The sequence below is a fragment of the Phyllobates terribilis genome, unplaced genomic scaffold, assembly GCF_046119375.1.
Source record: "Phyllobates terribilis strain yellow unplaced genomic scaffold, ASM4611937v1 Scaffold_2__4_contigs__length_985480577, whole genome shotgun sequence".
Classification (NCBI taxonomy): Eukaryota; Metazoa; Chordata; class Amphibia; order Anura; family Dendrobatidae; genus Phyllobates; species Phyllobates terribilis.
Genome location: NW_027362762.1, coordinates 156501223 through 156521591, shown reverse-complemented (window position 1 = coordinate 156521591; position 20369 = coordinate 156501223). Strand labels below are relative to the sequence as shown.

At 44.1% G+C, this 20369-nt stretch overlaps 1 protein-coding gene across 1 annotated transcript in view; it reads left to right on the top strand.

Annotated features, from left to right (window-relative positions):
* Window positions 1-20369, top strand: part of PPP1R1A (protein phosphatase 1 regulatory inhibitor subunit 1A) — a 296341-nt gene that overhangs the window by 215684 nt on the left and 60288 nt on the right. The gene's annotated exons all lie outside the window — the stretch shown is intronic.

Here is a 20369-nt window from a genome sequence, read left to right as displayed (position 1 = left end):
CCCAAGAAAACTCATGGCTGTACTAGCTCAAAAGGGTGCTTCTACTCAATACTGAGCAAAGGGTCTGAATACTTATGACCATGTGATATTTCCATTTTTCTTTTTTAATAAATTTGCAAAAATTTATACATTTCTGGGGTTTTTTCAGTCAAGATGGGGTGCAGAGTGTACCTTAATGAGAAAAAAATGAACTTTTTAGAAATTACCAAACGGCTGCAATGAAAAAAAAGAGTGAAAAATTTAAAGGTGTCTGAATACTTTCCATACCCACTGTATGTCTTGTCCAACCTTTAGTGTACTGTCATAGAGGGTATTCAGCATGGTCAGTACTTTTGTTACACTCAAGTGAACCAGGTTATCTGCTGCAACCATGGAAAATATTACATAAGTCAAAATGAATCAGGAAAGGATCAGTGGCAACTTTCATTCACCTACAGCTGATGCCAATGATTACATTGGCCATACCGTCTGCCTTCATGACTGTCGTCTATTTCTAGACGGAAGTGCTAATGTCTCATGCATCTTCTGCCTGCCCCTCATGTCATCTGTACTGTAGTACTGCTGATGCCCAAGCTGCTGTTGCAGGCCCTACACTGCCAGACATCTCTTTGCCCGCCCTGTCCTATTTTTCTTCTGCCACTGCACATCCATGGGATCCACACATCTCCTAGCTGCCTGCTAACTGTGCTATATAATTTACTGCTGTTGGGAAGCATGCTTTCCTTGGGGTACAAAAACATGAAACAGCTTAAAAAATATGGCAATTTTTTTTGCATGTCTTGCTTCATAGCTTTGTCATTTTTAATACAGCTAACTTTTTCTTGCTCCATAAATAATAATTAATAATAATATAATAATTTTTATTTATATAGAGCCAACATATTCCGCAGCACTTTACAATTAAGTAAGGACATATACAGATAATATAAACAATACAATGTATCATATTTCAACAGTTACAGGAGGATTGAGGGCCCTGCTCGCAAGCTTACAATCTATATGGAAATGGGGGGGACACAATAGGAAGAACATAATCACCAGCCAGTATCTGTCTAAGTGCAGTTACCGTGTGGTATTTGGTGCATGGAGGATGTGTAGACAGATGAATACGCAGGGGCAGATTAAGAATAATGTTTAGGAGGGAACAGGGAAGAGTTAGGTTGGTGAGTTGAGGTGATAGGCTTGTCTAAACAGATGTGCTTTTAAAGCACGTCTGAAGACATGGGGGCTAGATATCAGTCAGATCGTTTGGGGCAGTGCATTCCGGAAAACTGGTGCAGCACGAGGGAAGTCTTGATAATTTTTGGACACCTTGTGAAAAGCTATTTCTTATTCATTTAGCAGAAAAAAATCTATTGATACTTTCAAAACAGAGTTAATTTTTGCACTACCCCATGTTAAAAAGATACACACTATTGTATAAACAACAAAAGATACAACTGTTAATATACACTGTGGGCACCCTGAAGGATTCTTCACAGTAATTGAACGTATCTCTTTGATGATACAATAAAAGGCTGATTTACGGGCAATCTCACAAGAAGCAATGTCCTTGCCTGTGAAGCCCTTTTGACGCAAAGCAATGATGACTGCACGTTTCATTAGAGGTAACTAATACTATACCATAGATGATTGGATCTGGTGAGATTCAAATTTACCAATTTGAGTGGATTTTACCTGTAAATTCAATTTGCAGCTAATTTATAGTCCATGAATTGAACGTCCTTTATTATGCTCTGGGGTCTGGAGAAACTCTGGGGCATAATATATGTAAGATGTGGAAAATAAATAATTAATACTCACCACATAGTTCACCTCCTCTGCTCACTGTCCACCCATACAGTCCTCAGTGCCCCTTCTTACCTCTGCCGTGCACTGAAATGCCGGGCATCTTCACATTAGGCTGGGACTTCCAGATTCGACTAGGCTTAAAGTACGTGTCATAAGGGCACGTCGCACATCGTTATGTCACATCATTGCCACGACCTTATGATCTTTATGCGCAGAAACCTCCTGGGCCTAGTTGCAGCCGTAAGTCCTGGACTATAGTGCAAATCCTAAGGTTGCGGAGCACGTCGTAATGTCATGACATGCAGCGCGGCTTACGATGCGCATTCTAGGCCAGCATATCCAGCTGCAACTAGGCCTCGAATATCCCAGTGCATGCTCAGGGATGTCCTAGACCTAATTATGGCCAGAAGTCCTGGCATGAAGAGAAGATGCTTAGTGTTCAGCACATGGCAGCAGTTAGAAGAGGCACCAAGGACCGTACGTGGGAGAGCATTCAGCAGAGATGTCTATAAATGTAAGCAAAGAGGTAAGTTTTACCTTATTTTTATTTTTTTTAACCTTTTGCCAGCCCTATACGATTTAGCAAAATGGCTGTGCAAATTACAAAAAATTTGATAGAATACGGATTTGTGTAAAATAGAATTCAATTCCATTTGAATAAATTAGCCCAACTCTAGAGGAAACCATGGTTAACCAAAGAAGACAATGAATTCAAGTATCAGCTTTCTTTTAAAGCAACAAGTCTGCTCTTCAATCTGTATTACAAAGTGATATCAACTGCCTAGTCCTTATTAATAGAGATGAGCAAACATGCTCGAAAAACATTCGCCAATTTCAAATTTGGCACGAACTTGCACATTCGGAGTCATGATTGGACACCCGAGCATTTTCACTTAAAATCGGCAAAACTCGATAAAAATCCAGTAAATGATTGCATTTCCACTACAGTAATTTCAACACTTTGGCTAGGATAGTGGTGCAGTATGATGAGTGAGAGGGATGTGTTTGATGAGGGGAAAGAGTGGGGAGAGGTCAGAGGAGCGGCGTACTTGTAATCTAATTTTTTTTCCTAACTTAATGTGTGCAAATTGGGGCTAGCCAATCAGGGCGCAGGAACCATCAACAATGTCCAGACACAAGGGCTTGTGCCATTCACTGCTGAAATCATATGTCCTTCTCTATATAAAGAGCGGACATATTGTTTTAGCGCCATTTTGTCAGTATAACAGATCAGAGAGGCTGCTAATGGTCTGCTCCTGAATACTGAGCTATTTTTGATAGTTAGCTAGGCAGTTGTTTCTAAGTCAGATTGTTTAGAAAGATAGGGTCCTCTGTGGCTGTGAAATCGACCTTCCAGCATTTTTTTTTTCTTGTGCCATTAGTGAGGTCCAGACAAAGACAGCAGGGCACATTTCAGCATAGAACTCTGTTGTGCACTTCTTCTATTGTGCTACACGCACGAGTACACCTTTAAAAATCAATTTTTTCTGTTACTAACGTGATACAGCACACCACATCTTGTCATTTTGTGGCGGTGAAATTCAACTGTATTCAGAGCTCGTTCAGAATAAAATAAATCTAATTTCTTCTGTTATTAATGTGATACAGCAGGCCAGGTCTCAGTTTGAATTTGTTTGGAGCATATATTCTATGTTATACAGGCCTCATCCACAGTAAAAAAAAAAATGAGTTCTTCTGTTAGTAACGTGATACAGCAAGCCAGAATATATGCTCCAAACAATTTCAAACTGACATCTGGCCTGCTGTATCACATTACTAACAGAAGAACTAATTTTCTTTACTGTGGATGAGGCCTGTATAACATAGAATATATGCTCCAAACAATTTCAAACTATGTTATACAGGCCTCATCCACAGTAAAGAAAATTAGTTCTGATAGTAACGTGATACAGCAGCCCAGATGTCAGTTTGAAATTGTTTGGAGCGTATATTCTATTGTATACAGGCCTCATCCATAATAGAAAAAATCGAATTTCTTTTTCTGTTACTAACATGATACCGCAGGCCAGATGTTAATTTGAATTTTTTTGGTGCTGATATTGTTCTCCATACAGGGGTACACATGATAAAATCTAAATAGTTTTTCTTACTTTCGTGTTACCTAAAGCAGGTTACATTTCATCTTTTAATTCTTTGGTGCTGATATTGTTCTCCATACAGGGGTACACATGATAAAGTCAAAATTGGTTTTCTTACTACCGTGCTACCTAAAGCAAGCTATATTTCATCTTTTAATTCTTTGGTGCTGACATTCTGCTCCATAAATGGGGTTACGTGATAAAATCTACATTTTTTCTGTTACTACCGTGCTACGGAAACTAGGCCACATTTCAGCTTTTAATTATTTAGTGCTAGTATTGTGCTACAGCCAGGATTCCACATTTAAGAATCTAAATTGGTTGTGCTAATAGCGTGGTCCTGACACCATGACACATTTCAGCATTGGAGAGGGCTTGGAGCAGCATTTCTAACTTAAACTTTGATCAGTAACTGGTGGATGAGTAACAGGTATAGGTCTGGTGCTCTGAGAGATCTGCCAAATTCAGGCAACACACATGAAGGAGACCCAACTTGGAGACCAAATATTTCCAATAATTATGGGCAGATACCACAAAAGTGGTGTCAATTTCTATTTATTTATTTTATTCACTTATATAGCACCAATAATTTCTCAGCGCTTTACAGCCATAATCAATTTCCCCACAGTAGAAAGAGTATAATGGGGCTCTGACACACCTTCCACTACAGGCAACCCACCAGGTGGAGACCCAACTTGGAGTTTCCACATTTCCAAAATTTTTTAGTAACATCAACAGCACTAGCAACAACAGGCACAGAAGCCACAACAAAGGTGTGACAGACTGCAAATACGCAAGATCAATGCAGCACACTAAAAAGTACACCATCGCCTAGTCTTCCCGGTCTGCGACTGGGGTGCAAAAGTCATTGGAGATCCATGACTTGTTCATCTTGATGAAAGTTAGGTGGTCTACACTTTCAGGGGACAGCCAGGTGTGCTTATCCAATGACACACCAGCAGCATTGAAGACACGTTCTGAGAGAACACTGGCTGCCGCCCATGACAAAACTTCTAAGGTGTGACAGGTGAGCTCAGGGCACTCTTCAATTTTTCTAGGCCAAAATACAAAAGGGTCCAAAATCCCCCAAATGGCATTGTTATTGAGCTCGAGATACTCCTGCACCATCTTCTCCAGTTGTTCACTACGTGTCTAAAAAAGGAGTCTAAAAAAGGAGTGAAATGACTCCCAGATTATTTTTTTTTTGTTACATTTATTTTACTCATAAAGTGCCATTAATTACACAGCGCTTTACAGACATTAGTGACAATGTCCCCAATGGGGCTCCCAATCTAAATTTCCTATGAGTATGTCTTTGGAGTGTGGGGAGAAAAATGAGTACCCGGAGGAAACCCTTGCAAACACAAGGAGAACATACAAACTCCTTGCAGATGTTGCCCTTGGTGGGGTTGGGACGCAGGACCCCAGCGCTGCAAGGCTGGTAATGTTTTTGCGTTGAGGATTCAACATTCCCGGAGTTGGAATTCTATAACTGCGATGCACACTCATAGAATCATAGAATCATAGAATGGTAGAGTTGGAAGGGACCTCCTGGGTCATCTGGTCCAACCCCCTGCTCAAAGCAGGATTCACTAAATCATCTCAGACAGACACTGTGTGCCTCACTGCTGTCTTGGGGAAATCCACTCTCAAGATTGTCTTCAAGCATGTTTTGATACTCCAGAATGGGCACGTCCCTTTCCAGGGGGGAAAGCATCTGGCAAAATTTACTTTTGTACCATGGATCTAACAGAGTGGCAACCCAGTAGTCAGCACTATCCCTAATCCTAACACTACGGGCAACAATCATGTTGCAGATAGTGCTACAAGAAGGCAATCATGGGTCGGTCTCTTTCATGAGGTCTAAGGCCATAGTGTGTTGGTAGTGGAATAATACTCAAGCTTGCTTCCTCCATCCCCTCCTGTCAACCACGGACAACAGAGAGGGGATCATTATCCTCTTCATCTTGCGTCAATCAACTCTTCTTCATCGTCCTCCTCCATTGGTTCCTTGGCTCCTGCACCTTCACTAATAGTTTGTCTGGTACCATGAGCCGCCCCTGATCACTGTAATCCACTCTCCCCTGGCAACCGCCAGTGCGACAACTTAGAGATATTGTTAGCAGAGGTCCTTCATTTGTGTCCACTCCGCAAGTGTGATTTGCACAACATCCGTACTGCATTTGCCCAGGCTAGACAACATGAGATACTGCGTCAGAGTTCGTTGCTGTTGCCACAGTCGCTGCAACATGTGCAGAGTTGAATTACACCATGTCAGCACATCACATATCAAGTGGTTAACCGGTAGGCCGATGCAAGAGCGTCTCTGTAGCGACGCAAGTCAATGACCCGCGGGTTGTGAATGGCGGAAGTGAGCACACAGCGACCATGGTTTCTGCAACAGCGCATCCAGGGCAGGATAATGGCAGAGAAATTGCTGTACCATCAGGTTGAGGATGTGAGCCATGCAAGGCAAGTGTGTGAGGTTGCCCCAGCATATGGCCGCCACCAGGTTTGCACTGTTATCGCACACGGCCTTCCCTGGCTCCAGGTTCAGTGGAGACAGCCATTGCTCAAACTCTGCATGGATAGCTGTCCAAAACTCTTTATCTGTATGACTGCGATCTCCAAGACATATTAATTTAAACACTACCGGATTGCGGTGAGCCCTGGCTGCATAGTACGGAGGGGGTGGGGATACTCTCTGCACTGTTGGAACGTGTGTCTCATTAAGGCAGAGGTTGAGGTCACAGGTGGAGGCCCTAAGGAGGTGGAGGAGGCAAAAGCACTGGAGGAAGTGTTAGATACAGAGGTTTGTCCTACAAGCCTTGGGGATTCCAAGACTTGGTGTCTAGTGACATCTTGGCGTCTTAGTTCTCCATCCACTGGTGTGTAGTGGTTTAGTTCGCCAACTTTAGCTGTTTAGTAGTTTAGTTCTCCAACCCCTGTGGTCTATTACTTTAGTTCTCCATGTTCTGGTGTGTATTTGTTTCGTTCTCCAACCCTAGATGTTTAGTAGTTTAGTTCTCCAATCCCTGTTGTCTAGTAGTTTAGTTCTCCATCTTCTGGTGGGTAGTGGTTTAGTTCTCCATCCCCAAGTGTCCTGCAAGCCTTGGGGATTCCAAGACTTGTGGAGCAGCGCATTCCCCACCTGCCCCCACAGCCACCAGAGTCCCCCAGTGCCCAGTCTTCAAGCTGTAACGCCCCTGGCCATGGTTGCTTTTCCAGGTGTCAGTGGTGAAATGCACACTGTCAGACCTAGATTTTTTCAAGGAATGGTTGTAGCGCAGGCACATCTTTCTTAGAGAAGTAATGGTGACTGGGCAACTGGTACTGGGGGACTGTGACGGCCATCAGCTTTCAGAAACCGTCTGTATCCACCAGACGGAAACACAGCATTTCCGTGACCAACAGATTGGAAATGGTGAAGTTCAAACTCTTTGCTTTGGCATGTGTAGGAGGAAACAATCTTTTACGTGACTACAACTGTGGGATTGAGGGATGATTGCTGTGCTAAGAGAGGGTGGAGTAGGGTGAACACGACTAGCTGCTGGACTGTTAGAGATGCAGGCAGAGATGTTTCGGTGGATTGAGAAAGATGGGCTGTGCTCGATGTCTGAGATCAGTCAAAAACAGCAGGCATGTCCACTTCCATAACAGCTGACAGGCTCTCACTCACCCTGACTGTAGCGGGTAAACAAGTGGAGGTTCTGAGGCAGGAGATCTGTGTGAGAACACTTGCCACGATAACAGGGGAGGAAGAAGCAGAAGATGCGGTTAATGTTGTGGCTTGGTGAGTCTGCATTTCAGCACAGTAAAATTCCCAGATTAACGCATGTTGATCATGCATGTGCAAGTTCATGCAAGTAGAAGTCAAATTATTGCATTTTTTACACTACTCTGTCATTTTTAACAAAGCTGGCATAACTCCAAGTCTGTGCGTGAAGCTGCAACGTAACCTCCTCATCTTCCTCCTCTTCCACCTCCTCTGCTGAGCTACTCGGCTGAATGCCTCTGGGTTCACACCAAGTGGGATCTACAACCTCATCGTCATCCTCTCTGTTCTCCTACTCCTCGCTCTGAGAGTCACCCTCCTACTCTTCCTGCCCTGACAGCACAGTAGAGTCCACGTGTGCCTCAAGTATCTGAGTCTCATCAGGATCACCTCCACCCACCGAGGTTAATATCTGGTGACAAGGGTTTGGATTCTGCTCAGACTCTACTTCGTCCGGCCCCGGATCAAACTGAAAAAAATTTTGGGCATCGCTGTACATGCTTTCCTCATCTTGAGTCTGTGAATCTTTTGATCAGACCTCTGATGCCCCGGAATAGAATATGTGAACAGACTCGCCCATCTGTGGTTTCCCACAGTCAGTTGGGCGGTTGGACAGTTGTGACATGGGAAAAACAAGGGTAATTGGGGTGCCTTCTCTGAGCACTGTACTGTGTGTGATGTTAAGGTGGAGGAAAAGGAGGCCACTTGATGCAGCGCTTGCCATCTACTGGAGCACATGCTCTTTCTGGCCCTCATCTACGCGTTCTGCTGTGCGGCTACCAAAGAAAGGGAGTGGAGTAGCCCATCCAGTAATAGAAGTTGTCAAAATGCTGTGCAATTGCTCACTGCAGCAAAACAAACCTACTTCTCATCCCTCATATCATTCCTGTCTCACAACCCTAAACAGCTATTCAGTACTTTCAATTCTCTCCTTCATCACCCAGCTCCTCCTCCCTCTCCTCTGATCTCAGCTGAAGACTTTGCCTCATTCTTCAAGCAGAAGATTGATAATGTAAGGCAAAGCTTTTGCTTAAAGTCCCCACAGGCCCTCCTCATAACTACTCAACTCTCCTCCTCCAAAACCAGCTTCTCCGCCATCATGGAAGATCAACTTTCCTCTTTACTCTCCAAATCACATCTCACCACCTGTGAACTTGACCCAATCCCGTCACACCTCATTCCAAACCTTACCACAGTCTTCATCCCAAGCCTAACTCACCTCTTCAACCTGTCACTAACAACTGGTGTCTTTCCCGTATGCTTCAAACATACCTCTTCAAAAAGCCCTCCCTTGAACCATCCTCTGTGTCTAGCTATTTCCCCATATCACTTCTCCCATATGCCTCCAAACTACTTGAACATCATGTCTATTTTGAGCTGTCCTCCCACCTCTCCTCCTGATCCCTCTTTGACCGCTTTCAATCTGGCTTACGACCACACCATTCCACTGAAACTGCCCTGACTAGAGTCATCAACGACCTACTAACTGCCAAATCCAAGCGATGTAGTTTGTCCTCCTCCTCCTGGACCTGCCATCTGCCTTCGACACAGTGGACCATTCCCTCTTACTACAGACTTTCTGATCTCTTGGTATTAAAGACTTGGCCCTTTCTTGGATCTCCTCGTACCTAACAGACAGGACATTCAGTGTCTCCCACTCACATACAACCTCCTCAAGTCGCCCTCTATGTGTTGTGTGTCCCCCCAAGGTTCAGTTCAAGGACCCCTGCTCTTCTCCATCTACACCTTTAGCCTGGGACAGCTCATAGAGTCTCACAGCTTTCAGTATCACCTCTATGCTTATGACACACAGATCTACCTCTGGACCTGATATCACCTCCTTATTAACTAGAATCACACAATGTGTGTCCGCTATTTCATCTTTCTTCTCTGCTGGATTTCTAAAACCAAATTCATCATCTTTCCACCATCTCATTCATCCCCCCAAACTGACCTGTCCATCAAAGTCAATGGCTGCCCACTCTCCCCTGTCGCGCAAGCTTGACTCTGATCTCTCCTTCAAACGTCAGATCCAAGCCCTTTCCACTTGCTGCCCACTCCAACTCCAAAATATCTACGGGATCCGCACATTTCTCAACCATGAATCTATAAAAACACCAGTGCACACCCTTATCATTTCCCACCTCGACTACTGCAACCTTCTGCTCTGTGGCCTCCCTTCTACCACTCTCGCACCCCTCAAATCTATCCTAAACTCTGCTGGCCGGCTAATCCACCTGTCACCAAGCTATTCCCCGGCTTCTCCCCTCTGTCAACCCCTGCACTGGCTCCCTGTTGCCCAGAGACTCCAGTTGAAAACCATAACTTTGGCATACAAAACCATCCAAAACCTGTCTCCTCCATACATCTGTAAACGAGTCTCCCTGTACTTACCAGCGTGCAACCTCCCATCCTCTCAAGATCTCCTTCTCAACTTCCCTCTTATCTCTTCTTGCCACAATCGCATACAAGATTTGTTGCATGCATCTCCCCTACTCTGGAACTCTCTACCCCAACACATCAGACTCTCGTCTACCATGGAAACCTTCAAAAGGAAGCTGAAAACCCACCTCTTCCGATAAGCGTACAACCTGCAGTAACCCTCCTTCCACCATACTGCTGAACGACCAGCTGTTCTCTCACCTAATATATTCTTACCCATCCCTTGTAGATTGTTTGTGAGCCCTTGCCAGTAGGGTTCTCTCTCCTCCTGTACCAGTCAGTGACCCCTTTTCACATGTTAAGTGCCATGGAATAAATGGCGCTATAATAATAATTATACTACTTGTACTCTGGGTCAATTGATGCCACTTTCCTGGTGTCTGCCCCTAATTTGATCTGTTTTGGCAGCTTTTGGGCCGTTTGAAGGTGTTGTGTATGTGTTTGGTTTTGCCTCCCATTGAATCCAATGGGGTTCGGTATGTTCGAACTGTTCGACAAATTATTCGGCGAACATCTGGAAGTTCGCCAAACTGGAACGAACCGAACATTGGAAGGGTTCGCTCATCTCTACTTATTAACACTGTCTCCCGTACTAACGAGAAGATGACTGTAAACAGGTCATTTTGTAGCAGGGCTGAAATTCAGTGGGGGTTTTGTGATTAAGTAAATTTTCATGGCAGGAAATTGCTTTACAACTTTTGGCAATTCATCTGATCACTCTTCATAAAAATCCAAATTGCCAAAATTTGTGTTAGTCTCAAATTTTTTGACCACAACTGTACATGTTGATATATATGGACAGTACGTGATTCTGTTGTTGTGATAGAAATAATATACTTGGCATCTTGTTGCTACAGATGGAGCTTTGTGTTCAGTGAAAAGTGGGATTTTTCCTTTAAAGGGATTAAACTAATCAGCCTGATGTCCCTTACATCAAGCTCTCACCAACTGCTCCTCTGCTGTCTGTCTTCTTTGTGGGAGATGCTCTTGAAAAAATCAATCTTTCCCAAGATGCATTGCACAAGTCCTCTAATATTACTGTATTATGTGAAAGTCTTGTAATCACATAATGTGAGTTATTTGCAGCAGCGGAGGAAAGAGAAAATGTGCTGATACAAAGTGTTATCAATGCCTCTAAAAACATATAACATAGAGATGACATTTCGAGTCTTCTTAAAAATGCTGAACATACAATAATGGCTTTCCCTATCATTTTAGTGTAATTTTACTATTGTAAGCACAAAAAAATTATATTAAATTATTGGCCATATAATGTAATTTAATGCATAGCCCCTCTATTCACTGATGGTGTCAAATTGGTTTCTTCAAGACTGATATGGACTATTTACATTAGCCAAGAATTGTGTGCAGATGAATAGTTGTTGCAGACTAATTTCTTTTCTACACAGGCCTGCAAACACCAGATAAGCTGGCAAAATGTTCAGTCATTTTGTGCTTTTTAAGCTGGTTTAAAAATTGTCGTTGCTGGCAGAACATGGTCTTGTGCAAACAGAAGAGGTGCTGCCAATAACATGACATTCTATGCACACGGAAAGATCATATTAATATCATTCTGTGTTCTTAGAACGTTTCTCGGTCTGTCTCAAGAGGTCAGTAAATGACTGCCAATTGGCTTGTATACAGCCGATCAAGAGACGTTTAAAAACCTTGGTTGTGCTATGTGAAGCCACCTTTAGTTTCCAGTCTAATGAATGCAGATTTTTCATTATCATATTTAAATTTATGGGGGTAAGCGTTAATCTTATGGCGGTAAACTAGGCGATGGTCAAGCTCATAATATTAAATTCTTGGGCGCTGATGCAAGATCTGTAACATGGCTCCCAACAAACATGGACTTATGTGACAGTAGAGACTTTCCTCCTCCAGGGTGGTTGGCAGCAAAGTGTTCATTGGTGGTGGGTGCCAGGATAGGACATCTTCTTCCATGGCCAGGATGTTTAGTCATAGTCAACGGCAACAAATTGAATCTGTGTTCTGGTTGAAGGTTAGCGTGACTATGCCTCCGTTGTCACTCTTAGACAACGAATGTTTGGTTCAGCCAAGTGCTCGTGTGTTTTCAATATGGATAGGGAAGAAAGCTGCAGAAGACACCTCTCATAGTGGCTTAACTTCTGGAAGAAAAAATAAATTAACCGATCCTTCTCTTCCCAACACCATTTGTAGAGGTACAGTCCCCATACACAGAACATTGAACAGCTTTACTATTATTGGCTGTTGCACCAGTTGTACTAAGCTTTTATCCATTAGACCACTAGAGACATCATTACCGGGCAATCACAGACAGCTACACTTAAAGATGTACCATATTTTTCGGACCATAAGACTCACCGGACCATAAGACGCACCTAGGTTTTAGAGGAGGAAAATAAAAAAATAAAAATTTAAGCAAAAAATGTGGTCATGATGCACTTTTAAGGGGGAGGGGGTCTTCTGCTGACACTGGTATAGGGATAATGTCCCCCAATTCTGACAATATTCCCCATCCTGGTATATATGCCCCCCCCCCTTCCTTTTATACGTGGTCCCCATCCCCATCCTGGTATGCCTGGCATCCCTCCATCCTAGTATGCATGGCACCCCTCATCCTTATCCTGGTATGCATGGCACCCCTCATCCCTGTCCTAGTATGCATGGTACCCCTCATCCCTGTCCAGGTATGCATGGCAACCCTCATCCCTATCCTGGTATGCATGGCACCCATCATCCCTGTCCTGGTATGCATGGCACCCCTCCTCCCTGTCCTGGTATGGATGGCACCCCTCATCCCTGTCCTGGTATGCATGGCACCCCTAATCCCTATCCTGGTATGCATGGCACCCCTCATCCCTGTCCTGGTATGCATGGCACTCCTCATCCCTGTCCTGGTATGCATGGCACCCCTCATCCCTGTCCTGGTATGCATGGCACCCCTTCCCTATTCTGGTATGCATGGCACCCATTATCCCTATCCTGGTATGCATGGCACCCCTAATCCCTGTCCTGGTATACATGGCACCCCTCATCCCTATCCTGGTGTGCATGGCACCCCTAATCCCTGTCCTGGTATGCATGGCACCCCTAATCCCTGTCCTGGTATGCATGGCACCCCTAATCCCTATCCTGGTAGGCATGGCACCAATTATCCCTATCCTAGTATGCATGGCACCCCTTATCCCTGTCCTGGTATGCATGGCACCCCTAATCCCTGTCCTGGTATGCATTTATGCATGGCACCCCTCATCCCTATCCTGGTATGCATGGCACCCCTAATCCCTGTCCTGGTATGCTTGGCACCCCTAATCCCTGTCCTGGTATGCATGGCACCCCTAATCCCTGTCTTGGTATGCATGGTACCCCTTATCCCTGTCCTAGTATGCATGGTCCCCCTAATCCCCATCATGCTGCACATTAAAAAAAAATAAACACTCCTACTCACCTTTCTTCTCTCTCCTCCAGCGCTGCGTCCTGTCTGCCTGCACTGATCTCTTCATGTGAGCCGCGCATGACGTCACTGCCATGCGCGGCTCACATGGAGAGATCAGCTGCCGGAAGTCACTGCTCCCCACGCCGGGTCTGTGTGCGCAGGGAGCAGTGACTTCACTCTCCTTCATAGCCGGCACACAGCGGAGCCGCGCTGCGGCTGCTGCCGGCTATCTCCTGTGCCCGCTCATTAAAGGGCATGAATATTCACCCCCTCCCCACTCCCATGGGCATGGAGAGAGGTTGAATATTCATGCCCTTTAACAGCGGGCACAGGAGATAGCCGGCAGCAGCAGGAGTCGCAGCGCGGCTACACTGTATACCCGCTATTAAGGAGCATGAATATTCAGTGCTCCCCACACCCCATGGGCGTGGGGAGCAGTGAATATTCATTTTCTTTAGCAGCGGGGACAGTGTAGGCTGCAGCGGGTGGCTGCTGCCTAATGTGCCCCGCTCCTCCACCGATACCGCTCCCCCCACACCACACATAAATATACACACCCCCAACATTCGTCCAAAATTTTGGAGGAAAAAAGTGCGTCTTATAGTCCGAAAAATACCGTAGATGGAAGAATTCTCTGTGATGGTGGGCACAATTAGAGAGCAATTGACTGCCCCTCTTTTTACGTAACCGTACTTCTAGAGGGTACTTATTTTCCTTTCATATGTCAGGTATCAGTCACGCTGTGCTTTTAGGTTGATTTCAAGCATAAATGATACATCTGGAAACAAGATTTATCAAGGTGTATGATTTTGCATAATTATTTTAATTAGGCAAATGGTCTATTAGATAAGTTACCCTTTAAACTATACTTTCTGTGATTCCTGCTAATTAACTGCTCATCTGACCATTATTAAATTTCTAATTATGAAAGAGGAGTCATGTACAGGAAGGAGGGGGAGGCAATTATTCCAAAGGTAGAAGGAAAATGTAACCCCTTAATCACGATATTCAGTTTATTTTCATATATATTTGCAGTTTAGATTTGTCTTGTGTTTCTGCATGTAAGACACATGGATAATGGTTAATTAAGCTTTAGGCTGGTTTATGAATGTTTTTCTGATCTTGTCCAGATAAGATTATGTTGGGGAGATTTCTTATATGTTTATAGAATTGTAATAAAATTGCTTTTTGAGTTGCAAGAAAGATTTCACAATCTGATATACACTTCCTTAAATTCTAAACAAAATATATTATATTATAATATACAGATTATAATCATTTTTATTTCTGTAGCGCAATCATATTCCGCAGCACTTCACAATTCAGAGGGGGCATGAAAAGACAGTATCAGACATTACACCTGACCTACAACACCTGATTCAACACATATCAAGAGGAGTGAGGGAACTGCTCTAAAGCTTACAATTACAATCTATGAAGAAATAGGGGAGACCCAAAAGGTGAATGGTAAAGAGTGCTTCTATTGTATGGTCCAGCCATCAATATAATGAATAAGGGTATTCACATTACGTTGCATAAACCGGTCTTCAACCAGTATCTGTATGTATCGAGGTACAAAGTGCTATTAAGTGTATAGAGGGTGTATAAACAGATGATACGAGGGACCAGATGTTGAGGAAAATGTAGGAAAGGCAAAAAGTAATAGTTAAATTAGTGAGGTAAGGTGATATGCCAGTCTAAAGAGATGTGATTTAGGGCACGCTTGGAACTGTGGATACTGGGAATTGAGTTGTCCGAGGTAGTGCATTCCAGAGAACTGGTGCAGCACAAAAGAAGTCTTGGTGATGTGAGTGGGAGGTTCAGATTATAGAGTACCGTATTTTTCGGACTATAAGACGCACCAGACCATAAGACGCACCACAAATTTTGGGGTGGGAAATAGGAAAAAATGTTTTTATAAGATGGGGGTCCGTCTTATAGTCTGAATAGGTATCTTACCTGGAGGGTGGTGGAGCGAGTGTCACAGGAGACAGAGTCCCTCAGGAAGCTGGTGGAAGTGGAGGAATGCTGCGGACCCTGGGTTCAAGAAGGCGGTGCTCCAGCAGCGGGAAGTTGCAGTGGTGGTGGAGCAGGATCGCAGGGCCCTCTGTTCCCCCCCTCAGGAACCTGGTGGCTGCAGCAGAAGGTGAGATGCTGCGGGGCCGGTGCCTGTGGCCTGGCTCCGGGGTCTGTGGCCTGGCTCTGGCCGGTGCCTGGCTGGGGCCGGGACCTGGGGCCTGGCTGGGACCGGTGCCTGTGGCCTGGCTGGGACCTGTGGCCTGACTGGGGCCGGGGTCTGTGACCTGGCTGGGGTCTGTGGTCTGGCTGGGGCCTGGGGCCTGCGTTGGGCTGAGAGCGGCATACGCTGCTGTCCAGTGGCCGCAGCTGTGATCTACAGAAAAATGGCCGCCCATGCTCCCAGATGGTTCATGCACCAGATCGAGCAGCCATTTTCCTGTAGATCACGGCTTCAGGAAGATTGCCGCGGCTACCAGAAAGCTGCTCTGCCGCACCGCCTCACCGCCGCTCTGCCACACCACCTCACCGCCGGTCTGCTGCACAATTGTTCTGCCTCAATGCCACACAGCTGCTCTGCTGCCCCGCCGCTCTGCCTCATCGCTGCACCACCACTCTGCCTTCCGCACCGCCGACAGCATCTCACCTCCTCTTCTGCTGCTGCCACCGCCGTGGCCCTGAAGGAGGGAGGGAACGGAGGACCCTGCGATCCCACTACACCACCACTGCAAGTATCCAGTAAGCTAAGACGCACCCCCCATTTTCCTCCCAAATTTGGGGGGAAAAAATTGCGTCTTATGGTCAAAAAAATATGGTATGTTAGCCTTAGGTCATTAGCAAAATGGAGAGCACAGGTAGGGTGGTAGACAGAGAAGATGGAGGAGATGTAGGGTGGTACTGAACCGTGGAGCGCTTTATGGGTGGGAGTTTTAAGTTTATGTTGTACTGTGTAAAGGATGGGCCATTACTGTGCAATTACTGGCACAGTTTGGAGGCATCGGTCTAGCGGTTAGAGAGAAATATGATCCTGACTGCTGCATTCAGGATGGATTAGAGAGAGGAGGGCTTAGTAAGATGAAGACCACTTAGTAGAGAGTTGCAATAGTCCAGACAAGAATGAAAAAGAGCAACAGTTTGAGTTTTTGTAGAGTCAAAGGTAAAAAAAGGTAGAATTCTAGAAATATTTTTGACGTGCAGGAGGCATGAGCCAGTGAGTGTTAGGAGAGTAACGGAAAGATCTGAGTCAAATATAACCCCAAGACAGTGGACATTCTGCCTGAGAGCTATGGTAGAACCACAAACATAAATGGCAATAATGGGTTTCGGTAGGTTAGTAGAAGAAAGAAGCAAAATGAGTTCCGTCTTAGATACGGGAAAGACATGATATTAGAGACAGTGGACAGACAATAACTGGTATTTTGTAGTAATGCTGGGTGATGTCAGGAGAAGAAGTGTATAATTGATTGTCATTGGCATAAAGATTGTACTGAAAACCAAATCTGCTGAAGGTTTGTACAATAGAGAGGGGGCTTAGGACTGAATCCTTAGAAACCCCGACAGTAAGGGCAAGAGGAGATGAATAAGAGCCAGTAAAAGATACAGTGAAGGAGCCGTCACAGAGGTAGGAGTAGAACCATGAGAGAATAGTGTCATTGAGGCCGATTCAGCAGAACATAATGAGGTGACCCAAACTGGCAAAAGCTACAGATCCAGAAGAATGAGCCCGTAATAGTGACCATTAGATTTAATTGTTAGTAGATTGTTGGAGACTTTAGTCAGGGCAGTTTCTGTAGAATGTAAGGAGCAGAAACTGGATTATAAGGTGTCAAGAAGGGAGTTATGGTATCTGAAAGGATTTCTCTCGGATTAGACAAAAGTGGGCCAAGTGTTCCAGAAGTTGAGAGATTAGAGACAGGTCGGTAGCTACCAACGCAGTTCTAGTCGAGTGATGTTTTTTTTTAGTAATGGGTATATAATGTTTTGTTTGAAGAAGCAGGGAAAGATTGCAGATGAAAGAGATGGAATATTTTAGTTAGGTGGGTAGTGACAGCCAGGCAGAGGGACTGGAGGAGATGAGTGGGAATAGGGTCAGTAATGCAGGTAGTAGGGCGATAAAGAAGTGGGGAGCCAAGTAACTTCTTCTGAGGCTGGGTCAAAAACAGAAAGTGAGCTTGGTGAAGTGTGGGAGGATAGAGAATACATGATATTAGGGGATTGTGAGAAAATTTCATTATGGTTATTTTTTATAAAAAAAATAATTGGCCAGATTGTCAGCAATGAGTTTGGACACAGGGGTTTGTAGTTTAGGACTGAGGATGAAGTGAAAAGTGTCATAAAGTTGTTTAGTATTGTTAGATAGTAAGGTGATGACGACAGTGAAGTAGGCTTGTTTGGAGAGGTGAGATTTTCCATTGTTTATTATGTTTCAGAGCAGGGTCCGGACATGAGAGGGAGGAGATTGGGGCCAATGATGACAGCAAATTCTTCATAAGTTACTAGGTATTGATGGCACAGATATTTCTATAAGTGTGGTAAGTAGAGCGGTCCTGAGCGGAGAGACAGTTATTGAAAGTGACAGAGAATGAAAGAAGGTTGTGGTCAGAGAAGAGAGTTTGTAAAATCATGAACTGAGCAATGCCGGGAGAAGACCAGGTCCAGTGTATTCCCATCTTTATTTTTAGGAACGATAGTAAGCTATGAAAGGTTGAGAGAGAAAATTAAAGATAAAAGATGAGTGACAGATGGGGACAGCGGATTATCAATAGGGATGTTAAAGTCCCCCATAATGAGAGTGGGAATATCACAGGATAGAAAGTGTGGAAGCCAGGTGGCAAAGTGATCCAGGATCTGGTGAGACTGGCCTAAAGGATAGTCTGATGGTGTGGACTTCAAAAGATGGGAAGATAAGTGAGGGTACTGGGGAATGACCTGAAAAGCACATTTTGTACAGATAAATTGTGATCATATTTAGTTGTCAACTGTTGCAAAAAGAACTTCGGCACTCCATACATGAAAATATAAGAAATATTGTATCTAGACTAATGTCACTTTGAAAAATGAAGGTTTTTTGCGCATAATTTGGCCAATTTATGTGTGCCCATCAACCACGACAAGGTCACCTTCGTATGATGGGAAACTACGCTACACTACCACTGGATATGCCACTCTTGGGCTGTAAGCCTGTATGGACAATATGTCTCTGCTTGGGCTTTTAACCTACAATGTATGGACTGGTAGAGCTAGTTAAAACCACCTGTGACTGAATGGGAGGGACACATGGTCAGAAAAAAGGCTGTCAAACTTCTAATAGTGTGAACACGTACCTGCTGCAATGCTCCAGGAGCGGGATCCCAAAAATGATTAATAGAAAAAAGAGAGGGGTCGCTCACTGTTCTATTCGGGTGCTCTGAAGAAAAGAGTAATCTCAATTGCAAAAAGAACTTCGGCACTCCATACATGAAAATATAAGAAATATTGTATCTAGACTAATGTCACTTTGAAAAATGAAGGTTTTTTGCGCATAATTTGGCCAATTTATGTGTGCCCATCAACCATGACAAGGTCACCTTCGTATGATGGGAAACTACGCTACGCTACCACTGGATATGCCACTCTTGGGCTGTAAGCCTGTATGGACAATATGTCTCTGCTTGGGCTTTTAACCTACAATGTATGGACTGGTAGAGCTAGTTAAAACCACCAGTGAGCGACCCCTCTCTTTTTTCTATTAATCATTTTTGGGATCCCGCTCCTGGAGCATTGCAGCAGGTACGTGTTCACACTATTAGAAGTTTGACAGCCTTTTTTCTGACCATGTGTCCCTCCCATTCAGTCACAGGTGGTTTTAACTAGCTCTACCAGTCCATACATTGTAGGTTAAAAGCCCAAGCAGAGACATATTGTCCATACAGGCTTACAGCCCAAGAGTGGCATATCCAGTGGTAGCGTAGCGTAGTTTCCCATCATACGAAGGTGACCTTGTCGTGGTTGATGGGCACACATAAATTGGCCAAATTATGCGCAAAAAACCTTCATTTTTCAAAGTGACATTAGTCTAGATACAATATTTCTTATATTTTCATGTATGGAGTGCCGAAGTTCTTTTTGCAATTGAGATTACTCTTTTCTTCAGAGCACCCGAATAGACCAGTGAGCGACCCCTCTCTTTTTTCTAGTTGTCAACTGTGATATTTAATATTGTAATACAATTATGATCATGTTGATTCATGTTGAGTTGGTTTAATACTGTATAGTCTATGGCCCCGATTCATAACGCAGTTTTTATGGTATAAAACTGCATGGAATGTTGCAAACTTTTTGTGCAAACTCATAATTGCACAAAAATGTTGCGTCTTTTGGTCTTTTATGCCAGGTCCATCAACTTTTTAAAAACTGTGCCAAGCTTAGACAAGAGGGGGCATAGCCAAGCATGGACAGTAAATTCATTAGCATTTATGCCAAAAAAGTGATGTAAATTACAAAAGGAATGTAATTCTGACAACAAAAATGTTTAGATATTTGTAATAATAGAATTAAAGTTTCTCTTGAGAAGGAAAGACTTGTTTGCATCTCCTGTAGAATTGTGAACATTTCCCAAACTTACTGGGGGCTGTCCTGCTGATCAGACCACAAAGGAGATTAAGCTAATTTATGTTGCAATTGATGTTTTGGGGCATTTTGATGATCTTCTTGGTGGAATGTGGCATGGCTTAAATTACCCAGAGTTTGTATAAAGAAGACGGCAGGAGAAAAGTAGAAGGTAACTCATAGCCACCAGTTAGGTTGCTTCTTTTGACTTTCAAAAGGGTCAATCCATGGAATT